This window comes from Mus caroli, chromosome 10 (assembly GCF_900094665.2).
Source record: "Mus caroli chromosome 10, CAROLI_EIJ_v1.1, whole genome shotgun sequence".
Lineage (NCBI taxonomy): Eukaryota > Metazoa > Chordata > Mammalia > Rodentia > Muridae > Mus > Mus caroli.
In genome coordinates, this window is record NC_034579.1 from 50,300,287 (window position 1) to 50,323,071 (window position 22,785).

A 22,785-nucleotide genomic window follows, 5' to 3' on the forward strand; every position below is an offset into this window, starting at 1 on the left:
GGACTTCTACCTGTTTGGTTGTGTTTTCCTGTTTTTCTTTAAGGACTTGTAACTCTTTAGCAGTGTTCTCCTGTATTTCTTTAAGTGAGTTATTAAAGTTCTTCTTGATGTCCTCTACCATCATCATGAGATATGCTTTTAAATCCGGGTCTAGCTTTTAGGTTGTGTTGGGGTGCCCAGTACTAGGTGGGGTGGGAGTGCTGTGTTCTAATCATGGTGAGTGGTCTTGATTTCTGTTAGTAAGATTCTTGTGTTTACCTTTCGCCATCTGGTAATCTCTGGGGCTGTGCAGAATACACTAGGAGGGGTCCCGGAACCAAGATGTCTGCTGCTGATGCTCAGGCAAAGTGCTCCCTCTCTGCTCTGACCCCTTTCCTCTGGCAGGGAAGGTGGCCGGATGTCTGGGTCCTGTGCAGAATGCACTCGTCGGGGTCCTGGAACCAGGATGTCTGCTGCAGATGCTCAGGCAAAGTGCTCCCTCTCTGCTTGGACCCCTTTCCTCTGGCAGGGATGGTGGCTGGATGTCTGGGGCCTGTGCAGAATGCACTTGGCGGGGTCTCAGAACCAGGATGTCTGCTGCTGATGCTCAGGCAAAGCGTTCCTGGGCTGGTTGGATCCCTAACCTCTGGCAGGGAAGGTGGCCTGATGTCTGGGGCCTGTGCAGAATGCACTCGGTCCCGGAACTAGGATGTCTGCTGCCGATGCTCAGGCAAAGCGTTCCCGGGCCGGTCGGATCCATAACCTCTGGCCCGGAAAGTGGCCAGCTGTCTGGGGCCAGAAAAGGGGGCTGCCTTAGAAGCTCTGTGGCTCCCCTCTGTCCCAGAAGCTATTAGCTTCTGTATTCCGTACTCTCACCTGTGCAGAATACACTCGGTGGGGTCCAGGAACCAAGATGTCTGCTGACGATGCTCAGGCAAAGCACTCCCTCTCCACTCGGACCCCTTTCCTCTGGCAGGGATGGTGGCCCGATGTCTCATAAATATATAAATTTTAAAGTACAAGTTATATGTATATCTTGTAAGATCCATACATTTCTTAGTTTATATCAGTAAATCATTATTAATAAAAATCTCACAGAAATTACCATGCCCTCAAATGCTTTGCTTATCCAAACTAATTTTCAGCTTCAACTTCAAGGTAAAATATATATGGCACACTTATGTTAAAAATTCTCTCTCTCTCTCTCTCTCTCTCTCTCTCTCTCTCTCTCTCTCTCTCTCTCTGTCTCTCCATATATATATATGGAGCAGGTGTGGCAGCAGTCCCAAGATGGCTCCCAGGAATGCAGCTAAGTCTTATGACTTGCACCTGACTTCCTCATACACCTGAAAATAAGCCACAACCATGACCATTGTGAGAGCTGCACAGGTGCACCATGATGCTGGCGGTGTAAGCAAGTCCATATTTGGTGGAGACATGCTCCTGCCACCCTGATTTGCTGAATCTGCGTGCCTGGTGAGGTGACATGGCCTGCTGTGAGTGGATGGGGACTGAGAGTATATACAAGTGAAAGGCCCAGGGTTTCAGGGGAGAAAGATGTGGAGAAAAAGATGAAGTGAGAGAGATGAAGACTGAAGTTTGCTGAATAAACTGCTGTTAGAAGAACTGGTGGTCATGTCGTTCTTGCTGGTCGAGAGTGGATGCAACATATATATATATTTCCCTACTAATATAGCTATGTGTATATACATATGTGTGTGTGTGTGTCCCCATTAATATAGCTATGTGTATCATTAGATGTGCTGGAACAATTTCTGCATTTTTGATCATTCTATATAATGACCGTATGCGCAGGTAGAATCTGCAAGAAATTATTGAGGAGATGAGTTACTTCTATACAGAAACAGTCACAGGAGCCCTGAGATAGAACACCCCATCTGTAGTCCCCTTTTCATCTTCACATTGAGAAGTAAATGTATCAAATTCCCATGAGACAAGAGCCCCAGATCAGAGGCATCACAAATGCCATGATGTGCAGAAATGAAAAAGAAGAGGTGTCATAGGATCCAGGTAGCCTGGAGCTTTCATGGGAACAGTCTTTCTACACATGCAGTAATTTTGATGAATCGGATACTATTCAGAAAGAATTCCCTTTTCACCACAGAATGTTCCAGAACCTAAAAACTCTAATGCACATTTGATCAATTTCATTTTCTCTTCGGTAGAAAAGCTGTCAAACTGCCATTAAACTGAGTTTCTCTCTTCTCTGAAGTACAAAAGCAATGCTGAGTATTTTTTAATCAGGCAAAAATATGTCTTTCACCATTCAAGACATGTAACTTGTGTGAAGAAAATACTCCCAAGATTAAGTAGTGTTAATAAAGAGGAACAGACTTGTAAATGACTTTTTGTTATCTTGCAAAAAGTTATGTGTCTGTACTTACTGCCATAACATCACCAGGAAGGAAATTTCTCTAAACATCTTAAAAATTAAGAATTGTAAAGAGAATAATAGTTTGTATGAAGAACTAGCCAGGCATTTAATCCTCCTGTTAAAGAAAAGTTTAAATGCTCAGTGTCTGACAAACAAAATCAACTCATTAAGCATCAAAAATTGATATTAGAAAATACAAAAAGTTAAGCACTTACATTTGTTGCAAGTAAATTCCACCAGAGACCACTGCACAGATAACCCAAATGCAAAATGGAAGTCTTTATTTCTGACTAGTGGCTGTATGGCCAGCTTCCTCAAATCACACAACCCCAAGACTTATAGCCAGCCCTTGTCTTTTCTGACCAAATTACCAGATCCTGGTTGCCATTCTTCAGTCAGTAAGAACAGAACCACAGAAGCTAAAAGGCAAGGCTATTGTATTAGAGTCTTTCCTGGAAGTATAGACTAGTTCTTTGATGGATTAGGTTTATCCCCACCACCTTTTTTTCCATTTTGGAGGGTATTCAGGCTTATGTGCTGGGTTTTAAGATCAGGATGGTGCCCCTAACGTGGTGTCAGTTGTGTTAAGTTCTGAGTGCTTGTTACACACTGTTCCAAATTTAAATTTAAATTATAATACATGCCATCTGTTTAATATTTTCATTTAGTAGCTCTACAGAAATTATTTCCACATATTTTATTGAAATAAAATACCATGATATCTGCAGCATACATGAAGTTAATTTTGCTTACTTTGAAGAAAGCAGTTATTTATAGACTTTATAATAATTGTTGAAAAGTTCTCAATAGCTTTCTATTTTGTTTTTTGGCTCAGTGGCTTTAGAGTAGACACTATTGTATCTGTCCCTTGGGATATCTAATGTGCCAGATCTCCTAAGGGGCCTGCAAACTATAGGGTCTTCAGAGGAGCAATCAAGCTGATGATATGCCCCGTGAAGCACATAGGAAATTAGAACACAAGCTTTGGTTTTGAAGACTCACCAACAAGAAACATGGTGACATACACTGAGGTGGAAGGGTCCTGCTAATGTTATCATGGCTTACACCTCTTCAGTGCTCCCCAATCATGATAAGCATAAATTACGAACACAGAGGGTTTCTTTCTCATTTATAAAAATCCAAATAACTTCCTAAATGTACTGGAAAGAAACCCAAACCAGAATTATACTGCAGTTAATTCAACAAGGGATAAAACAACCAATGCACGGTGTATTCCAGTTTATGGCTTCTCACACAAGAGTGTATTCAAATCCATACTTACAGGAACACCCAGTGTTCAGAAAGGACACTGAGAACTTCTGTTGAGGAGCCAGAGGACACTGTCTGAGGACATCAAAGCAGCTGGGGATTGGTAAACCTGCAAAGAAAAGAGAGAGCCACAGAGACACAACTCAATATTTTGCTCATAAGCCCTAAGCAAATAAACAGCAATTGTTGAATTATATATGAACAGAGTGAACTCAAAGTACCTCACTAAAGACAAAGATATAAAAGAAATTCCAGCTGGTACTTGTGATGAGGGAAATGAATTTGGAACTGTTGGGTTCAACTAAGTTAACTGACAACCAAGTAAAATAAAGTAAACCAGAACAATATTTGCAAAAACAGACCAAGAATAGGATCATTACATGTACCAATCACAATGTCAAGAATAAAATCCAAGATGGAGAAATTCATTTGTCTTAAAAGAGTTTTAGAGTATGCCTTAAGGTTTCTACTGCTCTCAACAAAACACCATGAACAAAATGCAAATTGGGGAGAATAAAGATTAGTTGGCTCACACTACCATATTGCTATTCATAACTGATGGAAGTCAGGAAAGAAACTCAAAAAGGGCAGGGTCTGATGCAGGAAGTGATTCAGAGATCATAGAGGGTTGTTGCTTACTAGCTTGCTTTACCTGGCTTGCTCAGCCTGCTTTCTTATAGAACCCAGGACAACCTGCCTAGGGATGATGCCACCCACAGTGGGCTGGACCCTCCCACATTGATCACTTATTGAGAAAATACTTACAGTTGGATCTCATGGAAGTATTTCCTCAAATGAGGTTCTTCCACTCTAATGACTCTAGCTTGTGTTATGTTAACAAAAAATCAGGCAGTACAACTGGCCCCTTGTCAACCACACACACACACACACACACACACACACACACACACACAGCACTATTAAGCCACATCCCTTTCTTCTTCATTCCCAGATCTCAGATTAAAACCCAAATAACTTAAAAGTCCCATAGCCTACAAATTCAAAATACATTACATTTTCAGTCCCTTTAAGATAGTCAATTTCTTTTAAAATCCAATCTGTCTCAAATGTGGGGCCAGTAAATATATATATATATATATATATATATATATATATATATATATATATGCTTTCTTACTTCATGAGGAAGTCATAGTCACAATCTAAACCAAGAAAAATCAAACTCCAACAATATAAATAAGTCAATGTCCAGTTACCTGAGGTTCACACAAGATCTTCTGGGCTCCTCTGCCCACTCTAGCACACACACAGCTTGTCTTCTGGGCTCTTCCTGGCTCCACCCCACTGATGCTGCTGTTCTTGGTAGACATCCCATGGTACTTGTACCTCCAGAATGCTGGGGTCTTCTTCAACAACCAGGCTTCACTTTCAAAAATAGCCTCTCATGGTGCTAAGCCTCAAATTCTCTATATGATTGCTTCAGTCCTGAGCCTTCAACTGCCACTTTCATTAATGGCCTTCCTTGGCCTCTTGGTGCCAAGCCTCAGCTGCTCTCTATAATTCCTTCATATCTTCTACACCACCAGTACCACCTGGGTGAGTTTTACATGAATGAGTTTTGCTGCCAGCAGGTGATACCTATTTGGGCCAGTTCAGGAACGCAGATTTTTCTGTACTCTCAGGAAACTCTCAGGAGATTTCATCTCAGAGAAGCTGCTCTCATCTCAATCACTGTTAATTTCTTGGCTCCAGCTAACCACTATCAATTTTCTCAGTAATGCAAAATTTTACTTCAGTGATGCTGGTCTCTTATTAATCGAAGTTCACAATTTAGCCCCAGATTACCAGAATGCAAAAGTCTTCATTAAAGTTAGCAATCAGTATTGATTGTCTTTAAACTTCCTTCTGAATCTTCATAAGTCAGTCCTCCATCTTCTGCACTGCTCTCAACATTTTTACCTACCAAGTTTTTACAGAATATCATACTGAGGTCTCAGCACTAAATTGTTCTTCAAGCCCAAACTTCTAAATTCCTTCCACAATCCTCTGCTAAACACAGTCAGGTCTCTCATAGTAAAACCCCACTGTATTAATACAAACTTGTCTTAGTTAATGTTTCTAGTACTGTAAGAAAACATAATCAAAAAGCAAGTTGGGGAGAAAATGATTTCTTTTGCTTATACTACCAGATCATAGTTCATCATTGGAGAAAGTCAGGACAAGAACTCAAATAGGGCAGGATCCTGGAGGCAGAAGCTGATGTAGAAACCATAGAAGGTGCTGCTTACTGGCTTGCTCCCCAAGGCTTGTTCAGCCTGCATTCTTATAGAACCCAGGACCCTGCCCCCCAGCCTAGGGGTTGTACCACTCACAATTGAAAGGCTGGGCCTTTCTCAATAGATCACTAATTGAGAAAATTCCTTACAGCTGGATCTCATGAAGGAATTTCCTTAACTGAGGTTCTTTCCTCTCTGATGACTCTAGGTTATGTCAAGCTGACACAAAACCAACCAGTATTGAATACAGTATAATTACAGCATGTCTTCCTTCCATACTCTTTTCAAATGTTCGCATATAGCACCCCAGCCCTCCTTCTCTTTCAAATCCATGCTTTTCATATTCGTTATTTGTTATTGCATGTAAATATAGGTTTGTATATGCATAATTATTCCTAAGAATACCATGGTTGAGAAAGTAAAGCAGCTCCTAGAGATTTTCTCTCCCATGACAACATTGATTTATTTCACAATGCTGAGATGTTAATAAAAGCAAGCAAAAAACACAAAGAAGGTATAGGGATACGTCTCAATAATAGAACTTTGTACTAATATTAAAGGCCCTAGGTAAATCTCCAGATATGTGTGTGTGTGTTTGTGTGTGTCTGTGTGAGAGAGAGAGAGAGAGAGAGAGAGAGAGAGAGAGAGAGAGAGAACAAATTAAAAATCTATGACTAAAAAAATATTACAATAAGCATTTGGAGAAATAGCTTAGTGGTTAAAAAACCCTTGCTCCCAGAGTACCTCAGTATGGCTCTCTTTACCCACGTCAGGCAAATCACAGTAACCAGTAATTCCAGTTCCAGGGTCACTGATACCATCTTTGGATATCTGTAGGAATTGTACCAATTTTTACAATTTCTAAATCAATCTCTCTCTCTCTCTCTCTCTCTCTCTCTTTCTCTCTCTCCCGTCTCTGTGTGTATGTTTTAAATGGTTTGCTTCAAAAGAGATATAGAAAATTAAGAAGAGAAAATTGTTTTAAAATCAAGAGGAAGAAATTATTAAAGTGTAACTCAATATAATAAAACACCTAGGAGATCAGGGAACAGAAGGAAAGGCTATCCAGAGACTGCACAACCAGGGGATACATCCCACATGCAAACACCAAACCCAGACACTATTGCTGATGCCAAGAAGTGCTTGCTGACAGGAGCCTGAACAGCTATCTCCTGAGAGGCTATGCAAGATTCTTACCAACACAGATGCTGATGCTCGCAGCCAGCCATTGAACTGAGAACAGAGACCCCAGTGGAAGAGTTAGGGGAAGGACTGAAGGAGCTGAAGGGGCCTTATCTGGCATCAATGGGAGGGGAGGCCCTAGGTCCTGTGAAGGCGTGATACCACAGTGTAGAGGAATGCCAGGGTGGTGAGGCAGCAGTGCGTGGGTGGGTGGGTGGGTGGGTGGGTCAGGAGCACACTCATAGAAGAAGGGTAAGGGGAGATGGAATAGGGAGTTTGCAGAGGGGAAACCAGGAAAGAGGATAAATTTGAAATGTAAACAAATAAAATATCCAATTTGAAAAACAATTTACAGTGACATATTTGTCTATATACAGCAATTAACATATAACCAGACCTTTAATTTATACTGTAAATATATTTTGTAATAAAGTATGGTTATACAAAATAAAACAAAAAAGAATTATTATCCTCTCTGACTTTTACACTCTTTTTGGCTTCTCTTCCATAATAAAAGAAAGAAAGGAAGGAAGGAAGGAAGGAAGGAAGGAAGGAAGAAAGAAAGAAAGGAAGAAAGAAAGAGAGAGAAAGAAAGAAAAGTATTATTACATAAATAGTTCATGTAAAATTTAGAATAAACCAAGAAAGAATAGTATTCTAAAACATGGCAGAGAATAAAATAAAAAGCTATCTATCTGATCATCCACAGCAGATACTGACCATACAACATGAAGACTTTAAGTTTCCTTCTCTAGGACTTACATAAAAATCAGATGCCTTAAGATGTATCTGTATTCCCAGTGTTCCTGCAGTCTTATGGGAAGTAGAGACAAAATAAAAAAATGCCCAGGTACTCAAAGCTGGTGTAGAGCAGAGTTGGGACACAGCTAGTCCCATGCAAAATGCTGAATGCCAGAGGTTCTCTGCCACAAACTTGCTGGAAAGCAAGGATTTATCCCCGAGTTGTTCCTCTGTCTTCCACATATGCTCTGTGGCACACGTGCTTATATGTAAACACACACACACACTATATATGAAAAAACAATGAAAATTCTCCTATCATCATTAATATAATCCCCTCCAGTTCTACAGATTTTTTTCGAAAACAATTCATCCATTTAAAGGTGAATGCCAAGGTATCCATCTAACTTAGGAACATTTGCAGGGTGACAAATTCACAACAGTGAAATTGTAGCTGAATGAATTATATGGAACCCTCAAATATAATGTGAAGTGATAATACTTAATGAGATGGAAAAGTTTAGTACTACATCATTTAATATGATGATGGCAGGAAAGCATCTTGGTACTGCCATGAATTGATCTCAACTGGGTATTAAAGAGCAAGCCCACTGTGTTCTTTTTCCATCTCTCTCAGTCCTTCAGAATTGTTCCCATTTCTTCACACTTACAACTCCTTAATTTGTCCCTGGTTCACAGTGGGTGTCATAGCTTTTAACACCATCAAGTTAGTTCATGAATACAAAATGATATACTACTGTAGTCCCATCATCGAAATGATATGTCATTTTGGGTCTTACCCATTCCTGTTACATTGAATGTCATATCCTCTTTAAAGAGGACTGATTATTACTCTTACCTTACTGTGGCTTTGAATTTGTTTTTCCACTATTTTGTTAATGTGACTTATCCAGATTTTTCTAAACTTATTGCCTCTTGAAATAAACATTGTTTATTCTGTGTTGTTTTCCTCAAAAACACACAGACACACAAACATACCCTTAGCTGTGAGCTGAGGTATCTGGTGGATGAGATATGTGTGCGGGGATCTTAGGGCACTTTTATAGAGTTTGTTTCAGCTGTATGAGGCGTTCTATAGTCATCCAATGGTTTGTCTGGAATAGACAGAACAAAAGAAAATGGAAGTTGGGGGTGGCTTCAATTGCTTCTTGACATATCAAGCTGGTTGGAAGAAATTTGTTTTTCAAACAAAGAATTGTTTTTACAGAATCAACCATATATCATCATTTTTCTTTGCGGTAATATCATTCCACACTTCTTTTTCAAAAATATATTAAATCTAATACATCAGCTAAGCTTAAAATAAAAAAAAATTATGCTAATATAGTGAGCAAAAAGATTGATAATGTGATATAGACATATGAACTTCTTGTTTACAGGATGCTTAAAAGAAGAAAAAACAACTAAACATATATTCTGATAAATATCATACTCAGTAAAATAAATTGAGAAGACATAGATGTTTCTGAGTTAACATGAATGACTTTGAATCTAATGAAAACACTAAAACTCAAATGTTCACTGAGGCTACAGAATCTCTCTCACGCCCTTCAGTGATGAAAGCTGATTTGGCACAGACATATTTTACACAACATAAATTTAAATTGCCTAAAATCTATGAGATAGAAAATAGGTGGCGGATGACAGAAACTCCCCTGGTTATTACCAGCTTTGGGACTGAAGCTCTTCCAAGTATGCTGTAAATACTTGTTCTGTAAACTGCTTCCTTGCTATACAGTGAAAATGTCGATGTTGATACTCACAATATTATGGTCTGTATTTATTGCCTCATAAAGTTAAACTAACTATACATTAGCCATGCTGCTGGTGGAAACTTGCCTAATGTGGTTTACGATGGTGTAATTCTGCAAGGCCCCACACTAGAACAGGGCAGGGCAGTGCTTCAGTCATTAATTAAAAGGATAAAATGGACTTTTTACATGTGGCTTGGAGCCCAACTTTAATTTCCCTTTGGCTGGAAGGGATCTAGTGGGGTCACTTCTGCAAGTAGTTTCTGAGGTTGCTGACAGTGCCTTCTGCACTGTTAGATTCCGAGAAGGCTGTGGTGATGGTATTACTATGTGTATCATTAAATTTCATTTTAAGCTTATGAGGTGTACTCAGCTGCCTAGTTAGAAGATGATTTATTATTTTATTGACAACCTTTTATGAGACACTGAAATTTATTTATAGACTTGTAAAATCAATTCTGTTTTGTAATATTTTCATTCTATAGTTCTATAGTCCCATATTTATAACATGAAAGGCTGATTTCAAATGACTAACTTTCAAGACTCATTGCACATAAATCTGAAAGTAATAAAACTCCAATATGTCAATAATATTGCCAGTAAATCTAACCATGCAAATAGAAATCTATTGAGGACATTCTATGTGGTAGGCAGTGTTCTATGACTTCCATGCATTGTGTCATGTATAACACTGCTTAAATTGAGTAGCTTAGGTTTCATTATGATCCTTGATATCAAGAAACCACAGGTAAAAAGAGATAACATAACTACCCCTATCCTTTCTAAGTTTATAAGGGAGCTAGGTAGCATGAGTTTGAAATTCTTTCTCTTGTTGAATTATAGTATCAATTTTAAACCATCAGATAACTTGAAAGAAATGTACAAATAATATTTTAAGCACATGGCAATTGCCCTATCTAAGATTTCTGTGCTAACACATCTAAAACTTTGATAAATGAAAATCACACCTGTAATTAGGTATTTATCTCTAAAGATAAAGATATCTGTAATAGCCAGAAACTAGAAACAACATAGACATACTTCAAAAGGTGAATATATAAAGAAAATGTGATACATTTGCACAATGGAATATTACACAACTGTTAAAAAATGATCTCATACAATTTTCAAGCTAATCAATGGAAGTAGAAAAAGTCACTCTGAGTGAGGTAAAACAGACCCAGAAAAAGAAATACAATGTGTGTTCACTTATATGGGACATCAACCATTAAGCAAATGATAACCAAAGTATTACCCGTAAAACAAAGAGATTAAGTTAAAGGAAGGGTCTAGGAAGGACACAAGAATCTCCCTGGGAAGGAGATATAGAATAGAGAGGTGGGTAGGAACAGGAATAGGGCAATCAGGTGGAGGGTAGATGTTGGAAAAACAGAATGTGGGGAGATATGGCTGGAACTGGTGGCATTTGGGGAGTAGTTTGGAAATCTAAAACATTAGAACTATTGGAATCTATGATGGTAATCCTAATGAGGACTCCTAGTAATGGAGGATATTGAGTCTAAATTGGTCATCTCTCATAGCTTCCATTGAAGGAACTACTTTACATTCAACTGACCTGTTGGCCAAGGGAGGCCCATATAATTCCCAAACATCCAAGGCTGTTGCTGAGACAGAAGGTTGGTCTTCATAAACTGACAACAGGACCCCATTGTTGAAGTCAACATCTACACAACATCTAGATATGGAGAAGTCAAGCTCATACCTACATGGAGATCTCACCCTATGTTCTAGGCTCCTTGGTGAAGGAAAGTACTGCAAGCTAATAAAAGACAAATGTGGCCACCAAACCAAACATAAAACATTTGACCTAAAATCTGTCCTGCCTGAAAAATATGTTAGGGAAATGGTGGCATAGAACTTGTGGAAATAGCTAAACAATATTTAGTTTGATCTAAGGCCAACTCCATGAAGACCATAATAACTGCTTGAGTAACCAGAAACTAGATAGCACAGAGACCTAAGGAAAAACTAAACACTTCTGGTTTTAAAATAATACAGAGTAAAAAATAATAAAAATGTAATTTCTAATGATAGATATGATACTCATAGTTCAGTTCCTTATCTAGTCATCATCAGAAAGGCTTCCTTTTTTGGTTTTTCAAGACAGGTTTTCTCTGTATATCCCTGGCTGTCCTCTGTCCTGGAACTCACTTTGTAGACCAGGCTGGCCTCTAACTCAGAAATCTGCCTGCCTCTGCCTCCCAAGTACTGGGATTAAAGGCGTGTGCCACCAGGAAAGGGCAGATTAACTCAGCCAAATAATATCTGGGAAAAGGTTATAAGTAGGAGATCTCTATCAAATCATCTCTGAGCTCAGAGAATCCTGAAGCAAAGAAAGCTGAAAGATTGTAAGAACCAGAAGGGATGGAGGATGCTAAAAGAATAAGGCCCCCACCCAACTAATCAAGGCATATATGAACTCATAGAGATTGAAACAGGAAGCACAGGGCCTATAAGGGTCTGTACTTGGTCCTTTACATATATATATATATGTATATATATATATATATATATATATATATGTATATATATATATATATATATATTAGCTATTAGCTTAGAGTTTTTATGGGATTTCTGAGTATGAGATTGAGTGGGTTTCTACCTTGTCCATGCTCTTTGGACTCTATTCCTCTTATAGGGTTCAACATTAGTATGATAGTTTTTCCTTCATCTTATTATATTTTCTTTTCTCATATTTGGTTGTTATTGTTTAGAACCCTGTTTTTTTTATTTTAAATGAGAGACAGAAATGGAACAGATTAAGAGGGGAGAGGAAGAGAGGTGGAGAAGAACTAGGAGGAATAGAAGAGGAGAAACAATAATCAGGATATATTTTATGAGAAAAAACCTATCTTAAATTTTAAAAAAAGTTTAAAAAGATACTTTTCTTCACAGAACATTGTCCATTACTATATATAGCAAAACTAACTTCAAGCATAAAGTCTTACTCACATTTAACATTCTTCAGAAAATTTCCCCAAGGTATCTTTTATACACATATGGATTTCATATTAAAACAACAACATTTAGTGTGTATTTCAAATTTTTTTCATCTTAAACATACTTCATATATTTTCCCCATATCCACAATACTGACCATGTCAAGAGTTCAAGTTATATGTTTTTAATGCTGCTTCATGTTCTATGTTCGTTCCAGATGAAAATGGTAGTCAGGTGATTTTACATAGTCTGAATAATTCAATCACATCATATGGTGAGAAGTATGTAATACATCGTGGATGGCAGTGCTAGGCTTGACCTCAAGGTGCACACCACAGAATGAATCTCTTGCGAAGTCAATGGTCTATTTTAATTAAAGCTGGACATTATCTATGACTATTGTCTCCTTCAAAGAAAAGAATATTGATAAGTATTGCTAAATCTACATAGAATTGCTATATGAGAAGTTGCAAAATAAATAAATTCAAATTCTATACTTCTAAATATAGTATATAAAATACTGTAGTTTTAAAAAGAAGTCATTTTTATTTTCCCTATTACTCTATCCTGGTATATAGTAGTTTTTAAAAGAAGTCATTTTTATTTTCTCTATTACTCTATCCTGGTTTATATAAGTTTTCTAAATAAATATTCTGGTTTTATAGAAGTCATTACCATTAATACTTTTTTACAACTTGATATCACAGTTTGGCAAGTGACTTTCTTTTGAAGCTTGAGCCTTTGTTAAGCTTTTATAGCTTTTTAGAAATCTTTCTTTCCTGACTTAAGGCAATTTAAGTTCATCATTCATTTCTTTCTTCTTTCCTTCTTCTTCCTTCCTTCCTTTCTTCTTCTTCTTCCGTTTTTTGTTTGTTTGTTTGTTTGTTTTTTTTTTTTTTTTTGGTACGCCAAATTTATACCTATCCATTTAGTTAAGTGGCACAAACACAAAGACATGGTAAACACACAGTTGAATTGATACACATAATTAAAATCAAAGATTCATTACAGTGGATTTGGTAGAGAATTTTTTGGGAAAAGGTCAAAACAAAGACAAGAAAAAAATAAATGAGTTGAATTATATCAAAATTAAACTTAAACTATGCCTTAAAGGATACTGTTCATAGAATGGAGTTATTAACTAATGCAATTAAATTTAAGAAGATTTAAAAGAATTTAGAAGTGAATGTTAGATATCCAGAATGTGTTCAGTGCCAGTGATTTATACATTTAACATGATTAAAATGGCAATCTCTGTATATTTTGCTACAACTGGGAAAAAAAATCCGAACATAACAGCTGTACTCTCCTGTACTCTAAATACATATAATATCCCCTTCCTTCTATAATGTTTGCATTTTTGGAAGATTGGATATTTAAAGAAATATCATATAAAATAAATTATATTAATTTGACTACTATTCCACTCAGTATTGTATACTATTGGTCACTTACGATTTTTTTTTTATCCTTCACTGAGAGAGTTAATAGGCTCTCCAATTACTAATGGAGACATCTCCCATTTAGATGAATGTAGCTTCGTTCATGTTTTAGAGTCTCTTATTAGATGCATGATGGCATGATTTTTATGTACTCTTGATTACTTTCTGATTCTACTATGATGAAATTCCACTTGTTATTGCTAGTAATATATCTCCCTAAATCTAATCTAACTGATATTAATGAAATCATGCTGGGTTTTCATTAACTAAAGTCATTTGTAATTAATAATATAACACAAAAATATACTCTATAACTATATAACACAAAAATATATTCCAAGTGCTTATTCAATATATTATACATTGAATAATGTTTAACCCAGGTGAAACACATTTATTTCCTAGTTTTATTAGGATGAACATTAAAACCCATTCTTGTAGTTTTTAAATGTGTACTGAAGCTGAGAAGGGGAAATAAACCTTAGCTTGTTTTATTTTTCCTAGTTCCCTATGTTTTTCCCCTTATATTTAAAGTTAGATTCTTGAACACCTCACATTGATTCTTTCTTGCTTATGTACATCATCACTTAGAAGTTTTAAAATCTTTAACCCAGAATTGTTCTAGTCTAAAGGAAATGCAGGGACAAAAAAATGGAACAGAGACTAAAGGAAAAGTCCATCTAGAGACCTTGGGATTCATCCTATCTGCAGACACCAAACCCTGACACTATGGCTGATGTCAAGACCTGCTTCCAGACAGGAGCCTGGTGTAGCTGACCTTTGAGAGGCTCTGCTAGTATCTGACAAAGACAGATGCAGATACTTACTGTCAACCATTAGACTGAGCCCAGAGACCTCAATGGAAGAGTTAGGGGAAGGACTGAAGGAACTGAAGGGAATTGCAACCCCATAGGGCTTCATTCCTTTTCTATCTCTCTTTAGAAAACAAACAAGGGATAATAATAATAAAAACATAACAAACATAATGTAATAATATGCAACAAAAATTATCAGATCAGGGTTGTGCAAGAAAAACAGAAAGAACAGAGCCCAAGAAAAGGCAAATGCATCAGAAACCCATAATAGTATGTACTCACTAATAAATAGATACTAGCCAAAAAGTACAGAGTACCCAGGATACAATCCACAGAACTCAAGAAGGTTCACAAGCCAAAGGGCCCAAGTGAGGATGCCTCAATCCAACTTGAAGAGAAGAAACCAATCATGGGGTAGAGGGGCAAAGGAAGGGAGGGATCTGAGTGGAAGAAGGGACAGAGAGGGAAAGGGGGAACAGGAAAACATGATCAGGCATTGGGGGGTGAACAGGACTGAAGCCCGAGGGCCATCCGAAAGAATGGAAACAGACAACCTCAGGAGGTAGGGGTTGGGGGAACCCTCTAGAATGTACTGAAGACCTGGGAGGAAAGAGACTCTTAGGATTCAAAGGGAGGGACCTTAGATGAAATGCCCTACAGTGGGGAGGGGTAACTTGTGGAGTCCATCTCCAGTAGAGGGACAGGACATCAAATGGAGGGATGGGATTGCCATCCCACAGTCAAAAACTCAGACACAGAATTGTTCCTGTCTAAAGGAACTGCAGGGACAAAATTGTAGAAGGGCCTAAGAAAAAGGAGGTTCAGTGATATGCTTAAATTGGGATCCAGCTCAAGGGGAGGAGGCCTTGGGTCCTGACACTGTTACTAATACTGCGGTGTGCTTGCAGAAATGCTTGCCTAGCATGGCTGCCCTCTGAAAGACTCAGCAAGCAGCTTCAAGGGTCAGATGCTGATACTAGCACCCAACCAATATACTGAAGCCAGGAAGCCCTGTGGTTGAATTGAGGAAAATCTGGAAGAAGCTGAGGAGGAGGGAAACCCTATAGGAAGACCAGTAGTTTCAACAAACCTGGACCCCTGAAATCTCTCAGGCACTGAGTCACCAACCAGGCAGCATACACCAGCTGATATGAGGCCCCCGACACATAAACAGCAGAGGACTGCCTGGTCTGGTCTCAGTATTAGAATATGCATCTAACCCTCAAGAGAATTGAGGCATTTTTGGCATTTTTCTTCCTGGTTTTTGTTTTTGTTTTTGTTTTTGTTTTTGTTTTTGTTTTTGTTTTTGGTTTTGGTTTTGGTTTTGGTTTTGGTTTTGGTTTTGGATTTGGATTTGGATTTGGATTTGGATTTGGATTTGGTTTTGGATTTGGTTTTGGTTTGATTTTTTACTGGAACCTTCTAAATGTTCAAAATCACTTTCCCTGTTTATATAGCACCAGTGGATGGAAATGGAAAAAGACACATATGTGTGAGATAATTAAGTTGTCCAAAATTATTATTTTAATTTATTATTTCACTTTATACACTAGAATTATAATTCAACTAAATACACACTTTATCTTGTTTGTAGTTTGTGATATCATTCATACATGTAACAGTAGTTTAACTGATGGTCTTAATGGCTGAATGCATCATCTGACCAAAATTTCAATATTTACTTGAATTCAGAATAACACTAAGATTCAACATATCTAATTCCTAAGCAGTAGCTTTTAAACAGTATTACTTAATAGTACTATTAGGAAAACTGTTTGTTCAGTTGCACAGTAGAAAATTCATTCATGTTTGCTCAATAAAATTATGACTACATTTATGCAAGTATATAAAATAAAGTCAAATAGACTACATGAGTTTATAATGTGGAAGTAAATATTCTTGGAGACATTGTGTAGAAATACTGAATAGTTATTAAACCTGATATGTCTAGCCTTATGAAAAGAACTGAAAATACCAATATTTTTGCTCTGTTGCTTTATCTTGGTCTAATTATTTTTGTGTTACAAAATATGGTGGTCCAGTCTACACAAAACAGAATGTTTATAAGTTGTTGTATTAACAGGCCAACACTACAGCTTCTGAAAACATAAATCATAGCTGTGCTTCTCTATTTTTTTTCTTGGCACTGTTGTACTTCTGCATATAAACATGCACTCTGGCTACTATTGCATATGAGGTCTATAGCATGGGTAGAAAGCTCAGCACTCAGCTTGTATGCTGATTATTCATGAATGTGTTATATAATGCGATGCAAACATGAATTTATAAAATGTTAAGAGCTTCATATTTAATGTGAAATATGCATTTTATTTATGTCAATCACAGTTTTACATTTCAATACATCAGGTAGCTGATAAAGAGTGATTATGGAACAACCAAGTTAAAAAGCATTCAGGAGGAAGTTTACTTTTTGAATTTCTATGTTAGCAAGAACAAACTTTAATTTAAAGTAAACAAATGTCTGCAGAGTGTACTCAAATCATTAGTGCTTTAATTATGTTATGATGTTCCTGAAAGTAATATAGATTTTCCAATTGCCTGCTAATGAGATGAGGCTTACTGAGGCTGATAGAAGTGGCTTATTATAAAACAAATGTCTTAAGTCCATTTGGGACATTGTTCAGTTTATGTTAAAAGTCGGCTGGTGTGTTCTTCCCAGGGGAAGACTGGTTTTCCTACTCTCAGTTTTCCATAGCTGCTTGAAGTTCTTGTTTGCAGGGCCGAGTCCTTATGGGCTTTCCCCCATCCACTTTGGCATGGGGGTGTCGATTTTTGTTGTCCTTTTTAAGTTCATGTTTAGGTAGTCATATTGGTGAAGCTTTACAGAATTAGGTTCTGATTGCAAGGAGACACTATCTCCAAGCAAACTCCCTGATCCTTTGGTTCTTACAGTCATTAGTAGATGTATCCACTGGGACTTGACTCCATCCTGTAACGATGCATGCAAGCAATATCATATGGACTGAGTACAGTGCTCTTATGTACTTAAGATTATAATGTGTATATATATGCATGTATATATGTAACAACTATTAACGATGAAGAGACCATGAATTTGAAAGAGAGCAATGATCATATATGAATGGATTTAGAAGGACAAAAAGGAAGAGGAAATGATGTCGTATAATGTCAAAATCAAATATTAATTAAACACATAACCTTCTTTTGCTCTGTTTTGATAATGAAATGTGCTATCAAACACCCTGTATTAGTATTATTCACAACAAATATGTCAATGTGATTTTTAATAGCTATCTTTTATTTGCCTTAATTTTAAGCATGTGCATTTATCCTTCGATCTGTTATTTAATAGAGGCCATTTGTATTAAATAATAGAGACAAATGTCCTCTTGTATATGTACCCCTAACCAACAATATATCATTAATCTACTTTGTCACATAGTAATTAAACTAAATTAAAATATTGACTTGTTAATTTTCTGGTTGTCTGTTTTACTATATTGTAAAAACAATTTGATATGAATAAGTGTTTCTCACACTGGAGATGTTAAAGAAATAAGGTATTGCATGGCTTTCCATATTTTGCATAATTTTATAAACAGAATGAGATTTATAAAATATTCAATAGTAAGTTGACCCGAAAATTGTTACAAAGTACTATCCATGATTCATGTTCAAAATATGATACAATGAATGCTTCATTTTGCCATATTTTCAGGAAGTATGGCAGGGAATAGTGGCCTTTTGGCAACTTGAGAGGTCAGTTGCACACTCCCTGTAGTCTAGACTTTGAGAACATTTTCAGTTAACCCCTATATGATGTATAATTGCAAAAATTCCTAAATATGTCAAGAATATCCCCAAAACATTTGGAACCATTTCTTTAATTTTCCATATGTTTTCAAAGAATATAACTTTGGATCCTTTACTATGAGATATGCAAGCACCAAATAAAGAAACACTCAAATACATGAACCTCTTTACTCTTCACAAAAAAAAAGACAATACAGGTGTTACCAATGAGTATCACTCATTAAGACTAATTAAAAAATAAGTGATATCAAAAACTCATAGAAATATAAACTCTAAGTCTGTGTTCTGTGATGAATCCTTTAACATTTACATGTTTTCAAATACCATAAATATATACACACACACACACACACACACACACACATATATATATATATTAAACTCCACTTATTCTGTGGTCCACAAATTCCTTTTTTATATTGGATATTTTATTTATTTACATTTCAAATGTTATCCCCATTCCTAGTTTCCCCTCCAGAATTTCCCTATCCCATCCTTCCTCACTCTGCTTCTAAGAGGATGCTCACCTACCCACCCACTCCTGCCTCCCGGACCTGGCATTCCCCTACATTGGGGCATCATGCCTTCCCAGGGCCAAGGGCCTATTCTGGCATTGATGTTTCACAAGGCCATCCTCTGCTACATATGTGGCTAGAGCCAAGGGTCTCCCCATGTGTATTCTTTGGCTGCTGGCTTAGTTCCTGTGAGTTCTGAGGGGTCTTGTTAGTTGCTAATGTTGTTCTTCCTGTGGGTTATAAACCCCTTCAGCTCCTTCAGCCCTTTCTCTAACTCTTCCATTGAGGAACCCATGCTCAATCCAATGGTTGGCTACAAGGGTCTACATCTGTACTTGTCAGGGTCTGGCAGAGCCTCTCAGGCGACAACTATATCAGGCTCCTGTCCACAATCACTTCTTGGCATCCACAGTAGCGTCTGGGTTTGGTGTCTGTATATGGGATGGGAAAATTTTCCTGCACAGAACACCAATGGCTTATGTTCTAAGGTCAAGAATCAACACATGGGACCTCATAAAATTGCAAAGCTTCTGTATGGCAAAGGACATGATCCACAAATTTCATATTAAGTTTCCTGTAAAGAAATTGAATCATATGTAGATATCAAATACTTGAACAAAATATTTTAAGTTTAGACTTTTTGAGGTCTTGGAGTATCTCTCAGCAGTACTAAACGAAGGTTTCCTAGTGTATCTTCCTCTGGGACCCTTCATCCATCTCTTCACACTTTACTCATTTACATCAATAAATCTGTTTTCTCTAAAACAACACCTCCAACATCACTATTACCATAGTCACATGTTTTGCTTTTACTTATATATTTTCCAAGTTTCACTTTTTCTATTCTCAGCTTTAATTTCTGTTGCACACCCTTATTATTTGAAAATGTCTGTTTCAATGAATTGTAGCAGTTATTTATACATATGAAAATTCTATTTCAGGTTATACATATATGTTAAATATCATGGCTTGTTCTCTGAGAGAGAGAAAACAAAACAAAACAAAACAAAAACAAAAAACAAAAAACAAAAAACAAAAAAACCAAGCTGCTTGTTTTACTGTCTGTTCAGGACCAAAATAGGAGATTGTAGCAACCAATCACCAACTGGTCACCGAGTGAAAGTCTACGATTTGTTTCTGTTTATGCTACTTCCCTGTGATCTGTAACTTAAGATAGCAGTGTCTGTATTCTGTACAACTATAAACAGATATACATCAAACTGAAATTTGAACCAAGCTATAGGGATCTTATATTATTTGACTAAACTAGAGCAAATTAAATATGTTCCTAAGGAACACATGTTTTTGTTAATAATTTTAAAACATTAATTTATGCTAATATAATCTTTATTATTATTATTAGGTATTTATTTCATTTACATTTCCAATGCTATCCCAAAAGTCCCCCACATCCTCCCACACCCACTCCCCCACCCACCAACTCCCACCTCTTGGCCCTGGTGTTTCCCTGTACTGAGGCATATAAAGTCTGCATGACCAATGGGCCTCTCTTTCCACTGATGGCTGACCAGGCCATCTTCTGATTCATATGCAGCTATAGACACGAGCTCCGGGGGGTGAGGGTACTGGTTAGTTCAAGACAGTTTTACTAGTCACATATTCTCATTATTTGTCATACATGCATATATACTTTATATATGTATGTGTGGTGTCTCTGTATATGTATATGTGCTTAGGTGTGGTTCTTCTATATGTATATTGTACATGTGTGCATGTTTGTATGTTATAATTGCATACATATATGTGTTTGTGTGTGTGCATAAATGTGCACGTATATTTATCCTTATATTGTATAAAGTGTGTTCATGTGTGTATGTGCTGTCCGTGTGTGTGTGTGTGCATGTGTTTGTGTGCCTGTGTCTTTAGTGGTTATATAGCCACAGTTTAAACTTTACTTTTAAAATTTTAATTGCATTTTATTAATTTTCTGTGCATATGTGTATGTGTGTGGGTATAGAGGTCATAGCCCAGGTATGTATTTGGAGGTTAGAAGACATAACTCTTTCCACCATGTTGATCCTAGAAGTCAAACTCTGGTCAACAGGCTTGATAGCATCCACCATTACTCACTGAGCAACCTTGATTGTCCCAACTGTACATTACACTATTCAATCAACTTACAAAATAATCACTGTTAGAAACATTTTACAATTTTTTCATTAGAAGAATTCTAGTATGTAGAGTTTTAAATATAATTCTTTACTGAAATACACAATTTTCTCTATGGAGGCAGAGGAGATGCAGTTTTTGAAAGTCTGTTAAAAGACTAGACTAGTGAGTGTCTAGACCTTAAACAGTAAAGACAGATAGGATAAAAGGATATATTTATATATCACATGTACAATCTTTCTTTCAATCTTTAAGACCCAGCACCTCTCGGATATCATTATTTTTGCTCTTTGAGTCTATTACTAAAGAAAATAGGGGCACATGTAACACCAGACAGCCACAGGTGACAGGTAGCACATACAGTTGAGTACACTGGGTAAAGTCATGATTCATGTTCCCAATGGACAGGAATGACAAAGTGTGAAGTTATGTTATGCTGCTCAGGACAGTGGACAGCTTGAAATTTACTCCTGGAGTTTCCTATTCACAATTTTCCAATTATGGTTGAGAGTGAGTATCAGAAACTTCTTTAGAAGGCTGTGAATAAGTACAAACTATTATTTTAAATTTAGGCACTCAAATAACTGTATTGCAAACAAGTTTACAAGTAGCTTTGGATAATGTGTAGCATGTGACATTGAATTATAGGCATGCAATTATATATAAATAATAATAACCAGAGCTTTCAAGGACATACCACTCAAAAATTAAAAACTCAAAAATTACTGTAATGAGTTTCAACATTTTGCTATACATCTCTTCTGCTTGGCATATATATGTATATATATATATGTATATATATGCATACACACACACACACACACACCACATATATATATTTGAGAAAGGAAGAAAAATCACTTGTTTTCTTTTTAAAAACAGAATAATTCTTGCGCTCTCCCAACTGGCCAGCAAGAAAGACGCTGCAACAGGATCCTTCTGCACACGTTTATTGGGAGAGCTTGATTGTAGAGGCAAAGAAACCCCAAGCCCAGAACTGGCACTGCTTATATAGGCCTAGGAGAGGCGTGTCTCACACCCGGATTGGTTATGCGTGGGTTATGCTTACCACATCATTTGCATGCCTACATCTGATTGGTTAACTTCTCTCTCATCTGATTGGTTAACTTTTCTCTCATCTGATTGGTTAACTTGTCTCTCATCTGATTGGTTAATATTGGTTAATTCTCAACACCTCATCTTGGCAAAAAAAAAACTTTATTGCCTATGAATGCATGGTGGCCAGCGCCACCCTGCAAGGGCACATGTGGCTTCCCACAAATAATAGATTGTAGCAACCCATCAGTAATTGACCAATAACCAGTTATGGTTTTTGATGTTATTGTAAACAATCAAATCCTTTATTAGGATTTTATAATTTGTACATGTGTATTTGTACTAAAAATTCCAATATTGCCTCATATTCTCTTGAACAAGTTTCTTTGGTTTGTTGATAACTCCCAACTTGACTAGGTATTTAGATGTGATTTTATTGTGTTTGGAAACCGGTTGGTTTAGCATCTTTTTTTTTTTTTTTTTTTTTTTTTTT